A 15,789-nucleotide genomic window follows, 5' to 3' on the forward strand; every position below is an offset into this window, starting at 1 on the left:
AAAAAGGTTTAATTGAAGTCTAATATAGTCTATCTTTATTTTTTTAAAATTATACACTATTTTTTTAGATAAATTTTAGGTTTATAAAAAGTTTAGCAAAAAGTCAGGAGTTCCCATATAAGCTTTATTTTTAGCTATTTTATAATGTGTGTGGTTTAATCATATGCTTTCTCAAAGCCTTGGGAGTAAATTATAATAAGTGCCTAGCTTGACTGCCTTTTGTAGCACCAGGATTGTGACTTGATTAGGATTATTGATAATAAACTCTAACCCAGCAGTGCCTAAAAGTTCCTTCTCACCTCTCACTCTCATCATCAGCTTTGTCAAAAAGTACCTATCCTTTCACTCATTTCATATGCTGTCAACTGCATGAAGCTTTCTCTGATTGCCACATTAGGATGCCAGTTCTCTCTCCTTTAATATCTCATAGAACTTTGATAATAATTCTTTTATGATACATATACACTGCCTTCTGGTAGAGATTTTTTTGGTATTTTATTTATACAACATTAGGCTCTAAGATCTCTGGCATAGTGCCTTGCACATAGTAGGTTTACAATCAACATTTGTGGAAGTAAATGAATTATGAAGTGAAAATTTCAACTTCACAAAGGAGGTAAGCTAGGATGTAAATATCCCTTCTTTCCACAAAGGGATGGCTTCATGTTTTGATAATTTATTAGTTCCTTTAATGCATTTAATATACAATTTATAAAATTTCAACTAAGCTAGGAATAGTTCAGTTCCAAAATTTTCATTAAACTAGGAAGTTTCTTTGCAAAAAATAAAGTACATGTATGTGACCACTTACTCTGGATTATCTGAAGCAAATCTTACTTCTATGTTCTTGCTAACACCAATGGTCTTTGTTCAGACCTTTCGCTGTCTCTTGCTTATTTGTACTCCTCCCAGAAACCCTCACCCAGTTTTTAAGCCCAAACATATTACCTTCTCTGATGTAGGGAAGGTGTAAGTTATTTAGCTCGTTCTAGGATGATTCAGTCTGGGGTAGAGAGAGCACAACCTTTGGAGTCAAACATTTCTCAGGTTTAATTTTATCTCCATCACTCACTAGTACAGAGCTCAAGGAGGACTGTACTTCTCTGAACTATGTCCTTATAGGTAAAATGGCGTTAATAAGACACCTAACTCACAAGACAGTGGTGAGGACAAATATAATGTATGTCAAGTACCTAACCACAAAGCTCAATAAATATGTTCCCTTATTCCTGAGACATGATTGTGCCAGCCTCTGTCATTGGTGTAAGAAGTGGAAAAATTTTCTGACAAGGTAGCTTGGTGGGAAAATTAGAGCAGTATGAGTCTTTGGGAATGTAGATCTTCACAATATGTCTTATGTTTGCTTTAAAGCATTTTCAAAAGACCAGGCAGTCACATCCAAACGGAATTACACAAATGTAATACAACATCTATATGTTTTTATTTTCTAAAATGTTTGTGTTACTGGTCCTATACAGAACTTTCTGTTCTTCAGAGACGAGTCACATTGCAAAGCGGCCCTACAGGGATCACCTTACAGGATCTAAACGAAGATTTCCCTGAGACTAATTACAATACAGTATAAAACATCTTTGTTAATGACTTGAGCTTTGTATTTCTTCTATCTGTAATCACTTATTTTAACCTTTCAAAGCCAATAATTTTTAAGCATTCAACTCAAACTACTTTCATTGGGCTAGAAATGCTTTATTGCAGCTTGGCCGATATTTACTTTTACTAATGTCATTAGCGCAACTTTAAGATGAATCATGCTGGGGTATACAGCACTACCTTTGTTTTGAGAAAATACTGTCATTTTATGAGTACATGAAGTGTGTCTCATGGGAACAAACATTAGCAACAAATATCCTTCTGATTCTCCAGGCATGCTTACATTTCTATTAAGCGTAAGTAGTTTGTCTTGGAAAAAGGCCTGGATTTAGATTTATTTTTTTCAGGATCATGTCAAAATCTCATAACATCCTTTGGAGAAGAGTCCAGCTCCAGTTACTAAGGCTGAATTAAAATCTCTAGCCCACAGTCTGTGCATATCCCTTACCTATCCCATAGCCTTAGCTCCTAGTAACCATTGTTATGTTAACACTTGGGGTTCCTTGGGTCATTGAAATCAAATTAATGCAGTCATTTGAAAAGTCAGACATCCATTGTGTTCCTTCATCAACATTCTCACATATAAAAAGTACAAAATAAGGCAAAGTGATTCTGTTTAACTTGGAGAGTCCTGAATGGATGGACATAGATAGACTGCAAGTATTTTAGTGGGAAAACAAAACTATTTGTGAAATAAAATCCCAATTAAAGAAAATAAAAAGACAAAGTAAGAACAAAATTCCTTCATATGAAAGTTCTTTCTGATTCTTTCATAGGTGAAGATTCATGATCCCAAACTGCATTTCCTGGGGATTTGGAAATGCTTATCTCCCAAGTTTCTTGGGCTGAGGGCAGGTGTTCTCAATGATCTCAACTAGCAGCCCCATCTTTAACATTATGTCTTGGGCCTTCCCAGACCCCCAGAACCAGAAGCTTGAGGGTGGGCCAGCAATCTGTGTTTTAATAAGCACTCCAGCCACTGATGTTCTGCTCTGAAGTTTGGAAACCTGTGTCCTATAGCAATTGTTCTCAAACCTTCCTGTGCAGCAAAATCCCCTGGAGGGTTTGCTTAAGCATGAAATTCAGTGCCACTAAATCCAGGGATTTGTGTGGGAACCCACATCAATTATTTTTAAAGAAAAATGGGTGGTTCTGGTGTAGGTGGTCTGTAAACCACAATTTGAGAGATTTCTGGCTTTAAGTTTGACAAAACTTTTATTCCCCCTCCCCCTGCCTCAAAATTCCCTTCCACAACTAAGCAGAAGCCTTTGAACTCTAACTTCCAAATATCTATAACTTTCATTTAGCCTGAAGAATGCCTGCATATGGTGGTATTCCCTCATCCCAGAGGGACCAGAAACCTCTGTGGGCTCCAGCTGTGAGGCTTTGCCCACCTCATCCAATAGGTATGACACATGTTTCATTCCAGAAATCTATGCTGTAGGAGAAATGATGCAATTCATACATCAGCAGAATATAAAGGATTAAGTCCATGGTCAGCCAAGATAAAACACAAGAGAATCTAATTTTTTTCATGAGATGCTAGCTGGAGATAAATCACTTTGGGAAAAGGGAACTTGATCCTTCAATATCTTGCCATGAGAATGCTCTGTTCTAAGCAAGGTGACTTTTAAAAAAAGTTTTGGGAATTATTTCTTTAATCCATGGGTACTAGTAAAAATATTAATGAAAGTAGGGTAATTGTCGGTTTGTTTCGTGCTTCTTTTTTTAAAAAAAATATTTTTATTGATTTCAGAGAGGAAGAGAGAGATAGAAACATCAATGATGAGAGAGAATCATTGATCAGCTGCTTCCTGCACGTCCCCCACTGGGGATCAAGCCTGAAACCTGGGCATGTGCCCTCAACTGAAATAGAACCTGGCCAGGTCCCTTCAGTCTGCAGGCTGATGCTCTATCCACTGAGCCAAACCAGCTAGGTCTGTTTTATGTTTCTTCTAATGAATTTCTGCTTGCTCTATAGGTCTTTCCACTTTGTGTGATAGGAGGAATAGGTATGGTAATAAATATTTTTGGATACCAAATAAATAAAAAGAAAGATGCATGCTGAATACCGGCCTCACACTATGCTATCTAGCTAGTTAGAATATACAAATCTATTATTATTATACAGGGTGAGGCAAAAGTAGGTTTACGGTTGTTTGCATGGAAAATAATACAATCCTATCTAATAAGGAGAGGATATGCTAATTGACTGTCCCACCCTCAGAGATGGAGGTGCCCACAGCCAATAAGGAGGGAATATGCTAATTGACTGCCACACCCTCAAAGATGGAGGCGCCCACAGCCACAAGATGGCTGGCAGAGGAGGACAGTTGGGGGGACCAGGTCTGCAGGGGAAGGTAGTTGAAGGGGACTAGGCCAGCAGGGAAGGCAGTTGGGGGTGACTGGGTCTGCAGGGGAGGGCAGTTAGGGGCAACCAGGCCAGCAGGGGAGGGTAGTTAGGGGTGACCAGGCTGGCAGAGGAGGGCAGTTGGGGGTGACTGGGCCTGCAGGGGAGGGCAGTTGGGAGGTACCAGGCCTGCAGGGGAGGGTAGTTAGGGGCAACTAGGCTGGCAGGGGAGGGTAGTTAGGGGTGACTGGGCCAGCAAGGGAGGGCAATTGGGGGAACCAGGTCTGCAGGGGAGGGAAGTTAGAGGTGACGGGGCTGGCAGGGGAGGGCAGTTGGGGCGATTGGGCCGTCAGGGGAGCAGTTAGGCATTGTTCAGGCTGGCAGGGGCATGGTTAGGGGGTGATCAGGCAGGCAGGCAGGCGAGCAGTTGGGAGCCAGCAGTCTGGGATTGTGAGAGGGATCGGGCCTAAACCAGCAGTCAGACATCCCCTGAGGGGTCCCAGATTGGAGAGGGTGCAGGCTGGGCTGAGGGACACCATCCCCCCTCTCCCAGTGTACCAGGCCTCTAGTAAATAATAATACAAAAATAAATTCTATGTTTCACCTACTTGCAACTGTATTTCACATACTCACCCTGTATTTCTGTTTCAACTAAAGAACTGATACTCATTCATTATATTTACAAGTATAGTCCTTTCCATATTTTTGTTTTTTCTACTTTATTAGATTTTTAACAGCAAAAACAATAATGCTTGTTAAAGAAGTTGAACACTACAGAGATGTATATATGAACATAAATGTCCTATATCTCCCTCCAGTTTTATCTCCTAAGTATATGTACTTCAAGTAGCCCTTAGCTTAAGAACAATACATGTCTATTGCAAAACATTTAGAAAAGGTAGATAGGCAAAATAAGTGAATCACACTCCTGATACAGTCTCCCATTCTGATGTGACCACTGTTAATATTTTGGAGTAGATCTTTCAAAATTTCTCCAATATGTGTATTTTTTTAAAAAATGGTACCTACTTTTTTGCAATTTTTCTTTCTTGTTCACTAATATCTTGTGGTCATTATTCTATATCATTAAAATGGAAACTCTTGTTATTTCCTAAAGCATGATATTTAATATGTGCCACAGTTGATGCATGAGCTGATTGTTTTTTAGTGTTACATGAACACATTTTGAACACTTTTAATAGTTACTTTTTTGAGTAATTGAAAAAATATAACCAGTATATCAAACCTGTAATTTTATAGATAATCTTGCCTGTAACAAGGCTAAAGAAGATAGCACTGTGACAGCCAACTTTATCAAGAATGTGCAGATTACAGTGATACCCTCAGGCATGCCTGTGAATGTCTCAGATAACTTGGAATTGCTGAGTGGTGCTCAACCCTATGAGACCAAGCGTTCCCTTTTAATGACTAAGTTTTAATTTCCCTTGTCATAGATGGCCTGTACATAATTTAATGGACAAAAGGAGAAACAAAAGAAAATAATTTCTATAAAAGAATATGCGTTTCAATGAGTTAAATGCTTGGGCTTGACTACCATGGAGGACACAATGGGCTATTTGCTGAGAATGTGAAGCTGTAAGTAAAGGTGACTTTCATGGTGACTCAAATACTGCCAGCAGCATGGCCATTTGTGATGTTGATTTTCCAAAATCAACAATGGACAATTTTTGGTAAAGTTCTGAACAAAATAAAGTATGGTTTTCCCTGATGTACAAAGCAATTGAATTTCTAGAAAAATCTGCATATATTAAAGCTGTGCAAAAATTTTGCATTTACATGTTAAATGGATTTAGGTCTGGCTCAGTAGGTTTTTCACCTACTTGGATTTTCTGTAAGACATTTAAAGTCAGTTGGAATTACCAGTTAATTTCTGGTCACTTGGGACCATGCCTGGCATCAAAGGCTGTCTAATATCTCTGGCCCCTGTCCAGCAAAGCCATTAGTACCTCCACCTCCGCCTCCATTATTGCAAGAAACAAAAACACCCACAAGTTTCTGAATGCTTCCTAGGCAGTGCACAGTTCCTGAGAACCATTAGTGAAAATCAGGGTGGGTTCATATAGATTCTCCTATACTAACTGTCTATATGACAGCTGTGCTCTTTTTAAAAAAAATTTATTTTTTATATATTGATTTGAGAGGTGGGGGGGAAGAGAGAGAAAGAGAGAGAGAAAGAGAGAGAGAGAGAGAAATGCATTCATTGGTTGATTCTTGTATGTGCCCTGACCAGAGACTGAACCACAACCTTGGCGTATGGAGCCAATGCTCCAGCCCACTGAGCTACAGGACCAAGCTATGTTCTTTTCTAAGGTACATCAAAGGGTCACTTTTGGAAGTTGACAATTATTTAATATACAGATATGTATAAATATACAAAACTGAGATTTGGAATCAGACACACATTTCTTTTCCTTATTGAGACTGTAGTATATCAGTAATGAAAAAAAAAGAGATTTTTTATGCAGAAAGGTAAAGTGAGAGAGGGCATTAACTGCAAATTGATTAAATTAGTTCTGTTTTTTGCTAGGTATCAGGACCAAATCAAAGCACTAATAGCATTACTTTGTTTTCTTTATATTTATTTTTATGGTTATCTGACACTTAAGGTAATTATACTGTATTTCCACTTATCTTATCTAATAATAGAGAAACATGTAAATTGACCATACCTCCGCTACACCCACAGCCAATCAGAGTGAGTATGCAAATTAACCCAACAAAGATGGCGGTTAACTTGCATACATACCTGGGTCCTAGGAACCTCCTCGGCACCCAGGTCACTCCCAGCCGGCCATCGGATGGAGGCTTTAGGCTTGGGAAGGGGCCGAGCATGTGATTGGAGGTGCCGGGGGCGGGGGGGAACCCCTTCCCAAGCCTAAAGCCTGGGGCGGAGGCTTTAGGCTTGGGCAGGGGCCAAGCCTGGGATCGGAGAGAAGGGGATAAAATCAATGGAAAGATATCCTCAGGTGAGGATAAAAAGAAAATAAAGAAAGAAATGTCATATCCTATGAAAGACACATCTTGAAAATGCTTAAAGAAAGTTGTCATTTTTTCATGTTGAAGGGACTGGAGTCCATGTTGATGAAAATACCTTGGTGGCTGCGGTGACTGGCAGTGGCTGAAGCAGCAGGGTGATGGGGCTGGCGCCTTCCCCTGATCAGCCCGGTCGCCTCCCGCAAAGGGAGGCCAGACTGCGGCTTAGGTCTGCTACCAATGGGGAGCGGGCCTAAGCCATCAATCGGACATCCCCTGAGGGCTCCCAGTATGTGAGAGGGGGTAGGCTGAGCTGAGGGACCCCTCCCTAGTGCACGAATTTTATGCACCGGGCCCCTAGTCTATATATATAAAAAAGCCTAATATGCAAATTGTCCATTCTGGAGTTCGACTGGGAGTCCGGCAGTTCGATTTCTCGCTATGATGTGCACTGACCACCAGGGGATGGTGCGGAATGAAGGAAGGCCCCGGCCGGCAGTCAGCAGCCGGAAGGAAGGCCCCAATTGGCCCTGATCACCGGCCAGGCCTAGGGACCCTACCTGTGCATGAATTTTGTGCACCAGGCCTCTAGTATAGTGATAAAAAGTATCTTTTAATACTCTTTTATTATTATTGTTGTTGATTTTAGAGAGGGAGGAAAGAGACACATTGATTGGTTGCCTCCTGTATGCTCCCTGACCAGGGTTCCAACCAAAAACCCGGGTATGTGCCCTGATGGGTAATCGGACCCCTGACCTTGTGGTGCACCAGATGACGCTCCAATCAACTGAGTCACACCAGCCAGGGTTCAATACTCTTATTTCAATAAAATGTGCAAGTTGCCCAGCTGGTGTGGCTCAATAGTTAAGTGTTGACTATGAACCAGGAGGTCACAGTTCCATTCCATGCCCGGGTTTTGAGCTCGAGCTCCAATAGGGAGTGTGCAGGAGGCAGCCAATCAATAATTCTCTCTCATCATTGATGATTCTCTCTCTCTGTCTCTCCCTCTCCTTTCTTCTCTGAAATAAATAAAAATATATTTAAAAAATAATTTCATAAAATGTGCAAGTTTATTTAAAGGAAAATGTTAAGTAGATATTGGTGTAGATGGCAATATTCCAAAATGGCATATAAATGATTAATAGAAAACCTCAACTACAACATTATTTTCATGAGTTAAACATAATCCATTTTACCACTCTTCTAATGTGCTTTTAACTTGTTTTCTATTATAAACAATGCTTCAAAGAATGTCTTATAGCTAAATATTGTTCCTATTCCATGACAATTCCCTTAGGAGAATTCACAGATGTGGAATTGTCAGCATAAGGGCAATGATTATATTAATAAGTTTTGAAATTAGTGTTCATTAACTATTTCTCTAAGTTTTTATGATGACATTTAGGAGGTCAGTAAAGCAGTATTTATGACCCATGGGAATAATTTCTCCTTTGTTACTCAAAGGTTGCTTAATGCGATTGACTTTAATTGTGTTCTGGGGCCAAATGACAATTCCTCCCATCCTGGGGAAGCCCTGTGGTAGGGTAAATGCTTGGTTGGAAGATCTGTTTTGTAGTTAATATAACCCTTTCCACTTAATTAGCTTTGTGATCATGTGCAAGTCACAACCTCTCTAAGCTAATTTTCTCACACATAAAATTGCACTAAAAAAATAGTTTACCTCACTGAGCTGTGGTGATTAAATGAAATGAAATATGTAAATATGGCTTGTAAATGCTTAAGCATGATATAAAATGTTAGTTGTTGGCATTATAAAAGTGCAATGTGTGTTCCCCTCTTGAGAGATTCTGAAAGCTCAATTCCCTGGCTTGAAAGATACAAGTCATCTCATGCAATGCAGATACTTTTTTAATACCATATGGGGATAGTGTCTAGAAAAGGTGGAATGAAAGAAGAAAGAACTAAATTCCAGTGAGAATATTTCTTTACTGATTGTTCCTTCCCATTCCATGCTCAACAAATACTAGAACCTGATATGGCCCTCCAGTCAACACTAATCCTGTGCTTTTGAGCTTTGTTCCCTACTAGTTTTGTCAAATCTCATTGAAAACATTGGTTATGCAGAAGTCACATTACTTGTTGAAGTGGAATTGATCTGGTGGCTTGAAATTTCTGAATTAGGGCTAGGACCAGATATAGGGATTCCTGACACCTGTAAATCACTGGAAAAACTAAAGATTTTCACTGAGACTGTTCTCTTCCCATAATGCAAATTATTTGAATGGTGGGTTCAGGTAAAAATCATCTCATCAGCTGCCTATCAGAAAACTGGTGTTGACAAAATCCAGAGAGTTGAGCCCAGTGTGAGTTGTAGTATGTTCAAGAAGGGTCCAAACACTGAGGGCATCATGGTTTTAGATTTAGCTCTACCACTTAACCACCTGAGGCCTCAATTTCCTCATCTGTAAAATAAGGGAGATGAACCAGAATCTAGTCACCAGGTCTCCACAGTAAGATTCTAGAATTCTCGGGGTCAGTTTAGAAATTAGGAGGTTGACCTTCCAACCTCCCTTCACGAATGGGAGAGGAGTGCAACAGCCAGAGGCTCTCAGCTGGGCCTTTGGGAGGAGCAAGGATTGTATCTGTGACATCACAATATCCAGCCCAGGCTCCACCTGACTACTGAGAAGGCAACAGGGGGTTCAGCTATTGGTATATTAGAGGTGAGACTGTACCTGACAGAGTTAGAAGGAATCAGCAAACCATGCCTCCAGTTCAGGTAGGTGCTGTTTGCTAAGCTGAGAACAGAAATACCTGGTGTCTAAAGGAACAGGAGGAGAGGACCACAGTGTGAGTGTGTCTCTAGGTTTAGGAATAACAGTTTATGCACAGAGATTGTGCACCAGATACTTAGGGTAATGTAAACATTCCACATAAGCAGGCCAAAGGTCAAAGGCAGTCCCACCAGAAGCAGAGCTGGGACATGTCCTTCTAACAGCCAGACTTCTTGTCATGATGCCAGACCACAAAGACATTTCCAAGACTGTTAGCCCTTTACTGTCCTCTCCCCAGCCACTGGGAAAATGCAAAAGGCACTGGCATCTCAAGAGATCAGTGTAAAATTGCTTTCTAAAGTAGTCCATATTTGTTGCTTAGTGATGTTTATTCCTTTATCAGTATGATTTTCTTTTAATAATTCTCCCCAGAATGACAGAGAAGAATAAACTAAACAAAAAATAAGTTAACTAAAAGAAGTGTTTTAATAGAAGACAGTACCAAAAAATACAAACAAAAGTAATAAAAGAAGGAAACAAAATTTATTAAGGGCTAGCCACTGAGATTGATTCGAAAGTCTGGTTTTGAAATTTCAAGGCTTAAAAGGCAAAGGCCACCCCCTATAAACAGTGAAAGAGAAGGGCCTTATGGTTGCGAAGTAATAAAACAGTGCAGCTGGAACCATCTCCAGCTCCTCCTCCTCTAAGAAACTTACACCAGTGAAATCATCGCTGGGGATGTGGACAGTTCTGTTTTCTTTACCTTGCCTTGGGGTTTTGGCTTCTAAAGTATTTGTTTCTTCCTGGAGTCTTAGAGTCCTGAGAGGCTCCAAGTGACGGCAAATAGCTGTTCTGTTTACCAGTAGGGCGGAGCGCGGTGTGGGTGCCAGGCCCTGACTCATCTCCACTGGCCTCCCTCGGGTCTCAGCACACTGCGACCCCAAAGCCCAGTACAAGGCTCAGGAAGCACGCTCAGATTTGCTTGCAAGATCTGAGTTTATTGCCACACTCCTTCAGTGGAAGCAGCAGTCCAATGTTCTGACAGGGAGATTAGTTATCCACAGGGGACCTCAGCAGCAATGGACAATGGAGGGGCACCTAATCTCTACCCACAGGGCACAGTTTTAACACCCTTTGGCCTCTAGCACATCAGGAGTAAATATATCTCAGGAGTAAGGCCAATACTCTGACACTGTAAAAGTAGAATAACCCAAAGCACGTAAATTAATCCAGAGGCCTGGATAAAAAACAAATGTACTTTCACACTAACTCTAGTACATAGTCAACTTCTAGCTAGAAAAACATCCATGATTTTCACAATTAGTTTATGATCCAACCTCTTAAAGTCCTTGAAAATTAAAACCTCATTGGTCCAGGTTTTAGACTTTTCTTTTATAAGTCATTAAAAACTAAGTTTAGGTTTACCCTAAAATAATAAAATGCAGAATGTCCTAACTCATCTACATTTATATGTGTTGACTATAATGTTGCAGGAGAACTAAGAAATCATCCATTCCAACGTCCTCATTTCCAGAAGAGGAACCAGTACAGAGAGGTTAAGTGTCTCCACAGATCATTGAGCTGGCTAGAGCTGGCTTGGAGACTAAAGCTTAAGTCCTCTCACTGTCCGCCTGGTGGCCTTTCCAATTCTCCCTGCTCTGAATTCATGCTGAATGAAGTATTTTAGTTATTTTAATTTCCAAGTTAGAATTTTCTAAGATGAGGAACTCTCACTTTGTCACCTTGATGTGGTTATTGGTAAATTCAGACACTATTCACCAAAGCTCTCCTAGCCTCCACATAGTCTCCACAGTTCTAAACTTTGATTAAGGTCAAGAAAAGGTACTCAAGACCCTATCCACAAGGCTGATACAGCAATGAAAATAAATCCAGGGAAACTGACAGGCTACTATGACATGAGGTCTGAACAGAAGTAGTCCATGGTGGGGAGGGGGGAGGGGGAAACACGGGGGAAGGGAGGAGGGAAGCATTTATACAATTAATGAGCTTTTGCTTTATAATAAATACATAGTCTTGCTTTGGCATTGCCTTTTCTGGTTTTGGTAGATAACTTTGTTTACGTGTATGTGGGTACAGTCTGTGATATGTGGGGCAGGTGTGGGGCCATTATACCATCCATGGTAATTGACCTATTACCTAATATGTTTCCTATATAAGCACTCCCTGATTTATCCCATAAATTAATACTTTATTTGGAATTAACTTGGTAATTTAGGAGCTGCCTTAGATGCATCCAGGGTTTGTTTTATGTAGAGCAATATATGTCTTGCATCTCCAATTAATCCGTAAGTGTGAGCCCGGGCACTCCCTGGATACAGATACTCAGAGCAATCTCTGATTGAATTGATTGCAAATATATTAATATTAGCCTAAGGTCCCAAAATCTTAAAGAAAATGAAATGAAATTAAGAAGTGTTGAATACACGGATAGACCTTATTTATATAGCCAAATATCTGAATATTTTGTAGGTCACTAGATACTTTTTTTAGCCAACTAAAAAGTGCATATCCTGTAAGGATCTTCCATATGTTGCTGGTTTTCTACACAGATTGTCTTTAATAAAAGAGATTTATGAAATGATTACCAACAGGAAAGGATATTCCATCCTGGCATAGGGTGTAAACAGGACTATAGCAACATCTTTCAGCTTCCATATTAATTTCAAAAGTTGTGTAATATATTGAGTAATTCTGCATTTACAACAGCGTAAAACTGGAAGAGAAAGCTGATTGCAAAAAATGGAGGGATAAAATGAGCTTTAGTTTCAGATTCTTCATTGTGGGTTTTGAATTCTTAAATCTCTGCAGTAAACTGAAACGCAGGTATGCAAGTGAAATTTTGAAATGTTTTCTGTCAAGTTTATCTGATAAGATGCATTTTGACAAGTATCATTTAACAGCTTTGAAAGAACAAAAACTAAAAGAAAGCTACCTCTTCAGAGATCCTGAGATATTTGATTCTTTCTCTTGCTGCCACCACCTGGGGTGTCTTGGCATCTGGCCATGCCTGGATTTCTGACACATGCAGGACACTCCCCTTCGTCCCAGCCCAGCCCCCATGCCCAGTCTCCTAAGAATTGTGCAATGAGGCCTTTGTAACCCAAGGCCTGTGAAGTCTGGAAAGGAATGTGACCCAGAGCCAACACGCTACCAGGGCTGAGACGGAGCTCTCCTGCTGTTTACCCTGCGCCTGGGGAAACCTCAGAGGACAGAGTGCACTAAAAGGAGCAGGAATGGAGCCCTTGGCAGGATCGTGAAGCAAATACTCTAGTGCCTTTTCCCTTTGTCTTTGCCAACCTTCAGAGGCATGCTTCGAGCTGCTCCTGAGAGTAGACTCGGATTTACTTTTGAGTCACTTCCTCTGCCATTCCTCTTTTGAAAGCTGAGTTGTAGGTCCCATTCTTTCAATGCCTCTGAACAGGGTGAAGGGTGATCCTAATTGGGGGTGGGGGTGGGGAGAGGGAAGGGTGTTCCATATTAAATAGTGATGTTGATGTTAGAGTGCCAGAAACTAGTGGCAGGACAGCTGGAGAGATCTCTGTGATATTCATAGGCCTATTGGTATTTGTCAATTGACAACACAAAGCCAGCTTCCTACCTCTTCACCCTACCTCCCCCACAGACATCATGACAAATCCACAATCGGGCCACTGGCAACACCTGGTGTTGTCCCACCTCTTCCGCCCAGGAATTATGCCCAAACACCATGAAGGCCACACAAGTGGACCTCTAACTACAAGGAAACACTAAAAAGAAATGGAAGACAACCCTCAGTCTTGCCATTTGAGCATTGTTTAAGACAACTGAGTATAATTAATGGTAAATGACAAGTTCTTTATTTTACCAATATTGCTTATCAACAAAAGGTGGTCCCAGGAAAACAGACTTTTTAGCCAGTTGAGAAGACAACTCACTTGGTAATTAGAATGCCAATATTCTCCTCCTTTCAAGCATATTTAAAATGCAAAGTCATTATTATTAGAAGAGGTAGAAAGCACTTTTTATGTTAGAATATGTTCCTTTATATGTTAGGAACTGATACCATCTCACTCCTCTAACCAACACATTACCCCCTGTTGTTCTCTGTTCTTTCAAAGAAGTTACTTTCCTGTCCCCTGTCTCCTCCCCGAAATGAATTCAGTGTCAGTTTCAATCTCATTTATATTCTTTGAAAACATAATATGGACCACGCATTCTGACAATAACAAAATGAAATCTGTGGCATCATTTGGGCTCTTTAAAAATTTAGTTAGGCACACAAGAAATACAACTGTGAAGAATTCAAAAGCAAAGAAAGAACTGCACAACTATTGAAAAATGTTTGCACTGTGGATTTCAAAGTATCCCAGGGCTCAGGGCCGAGCAGAGGCGAAACTGTCTCAAGTGCTCAGGGTGTTCATGGTGGCAGAGTTGGGACTTGAGAGGACTCTTGAAAGAAGAGAAACAGAATAGTGACTGACACCAGCTTGGGGAGAAAAAATAAGTTCTAGTGCAACAGGTCTTCTCCCACTCACAGACCTTATGTCTACCATCCCTGTGCTTTTACAACCCCTTCTTTGCACGCAAGGCAAACAATTCACATGGCTTCTTTGGGATGTGGAAAATAGGAGTCATGGAAACACAAGGAAGGAAGAGGCCAACTCTAACAGGTGGTTTCTGATTTTAATTATGGACATGGGCTTCCTGACCTGATACCCTAAAGTCAACATGTTCCACACCTAATTAATTCTCTTCCTGCAACCTGCTCTTTCTTTGGACTCTACTCTCAGCCAATGACCTCAGCATATCCACAGTTATTCTAGCTAGAATCACGAGTCCTCTCTGATCCCAGGGTCTCTCCTCTGCATTTTGCTCATCAAGCCCAGGGCTTTATATATCCACAGTTCTTTTGAATCCATTGCTCCCTGCCAGTTCTGCCTGCTGCTGCTGCTGCTGCCCTGGGCCAGGCTCTCATCAGCTCCCCAACTGCATTCCACTGCACTCTGTTGATCTCATCCTTCTAAAATAAGTACTAGACATTGTCACTTGCCAGTTCAAAATCAGTTTTCCCATTGTTTGAAAAATGAGGACTGAACTCCTTATATTGGCTTTTGAGTTCTTTCACTTTCTCTAGCTTTGCTTGGCCACTCCTCCCCTCTGCCTCTCATTCTTCCAGTCTTCTCTTGCTTATGGACCAGATAGGTCCCTCCACTTTCCACTCTCTTGCCTGCCCAGCACTTTCTTGCCTCTATGGTCTTACTCATGCAATTCTGTTCTGAGAGTTGAATTCCTGCATGATTCCTCTTCAAAGGAAAGATAGCTTTCCTCATCCATTATTTATGATTTTCTCATGACATTCTTATTATTTATGACCCTTTTAATATATATAATTGATTTTAGAGAGGAAGAGAGAGGGAGAGAGATAGAAACATCAATGATGAGAGAGAATCATTGATCAGCTGCCTCCTGCATGCCCCCAACGGGGGATTGAGCCCACAACCCAGGCATGTGCCCTTTCAGAGAATCGAACCATGACCTCCTGGTTCATAGGTTGACACTCAAACACTGAGCCACACCAGAGTGGCTGAAGGAGTGAGCCAGGTGGGTTTGGAAGACCAGAGAGAAGGAGGTAGAAGACTAGCAGGTGCAAAGACTTGGAGGAAAGATGGTGTGTTGAAGGAACCAACAAAAGCAAAGCTAGAATAGTGTAAAGTGGAAGGAATTGGGAAGAGATGGCACAGAGAAAGAGGCAGAGGCTGGCCCTGATAAGTTGCTGGAATTTTAGCTCAAGATCACGGGACAGCTTTAAAGGGTTATACTCAGGGGAGTAACAGGATACTATTTGCATTTTAAGAGCATGTAGTTTATGGAGAACAGATGGAAGTGGAGAAAGATGGGAGAAGGATGCTGGCAGGGTAAACCAAAGAAATGATGAACTTGTTCTAAGGTAGTTACAGGTGGGAAGAAAGGAAGGCAATAGACTTCAGAGGGCTTTAGAAAGGAGAGTTGATTTGGCCTGGTTGATGGACCAGGCATGGGTCAAACAGAGAAGAAATGAAGGAAGATAGACATATATTTCTGGCTGGGCACAGAAATGAT

At 40.9% G+C, this 15,789-nt stretch overlaps 2 protein-coding genes across 3 annotated transcripts in view; one reads left to right on the forward strand and one right to left on the reverse strand.

Moving 5' to 3' along the window:
• CRH (corticotropin releasing hormone) overlaps positions 1-15,789 on the reverse strand; it is a 339,387-nt gene that overhangs the window by 17,286 nt on the left and 306,312 nt on the right. The gene's annotated exons all lie outside the window — the stretch shown is intronic.
• The window catches only part of DNAJC5B (DnaJ heat shock protein family (Hsp40) member C5 beta), a 59,626-nt gene continuing 53,441 nt past the window's right edge, over positions 9,605-15,789 (forward strand). The window contains exon 1 of one of the 2 annotated variants that reach the window (XM_008150377.3): positions 9,605-9,695. The gene's annotated coding sequence lies outside the window, so the exon portion shown is untranslated. The remainder of the gene's footprint in view (positions 9,696-15,789) is intronic. The other variant, XM_028158798.2, reaches the window with a different exon arrangement.

The sequence above is a fragment of the Eptesicus fuscus genome, chromosome 19 (assembly GCF_027574615.1).
Source record: "Eptesicus fuscus isolate TK198812 chromosome 19, DD_ASM_mEF_20220401, whole genome shotgun sequence".
NCBI classification, from domain to species: Eukaryota; Metazoa; Chordata; class Mammalia; order Chiroptera; family Vespertilionidae; genus Eptesicus; species Eptesicus fuscus.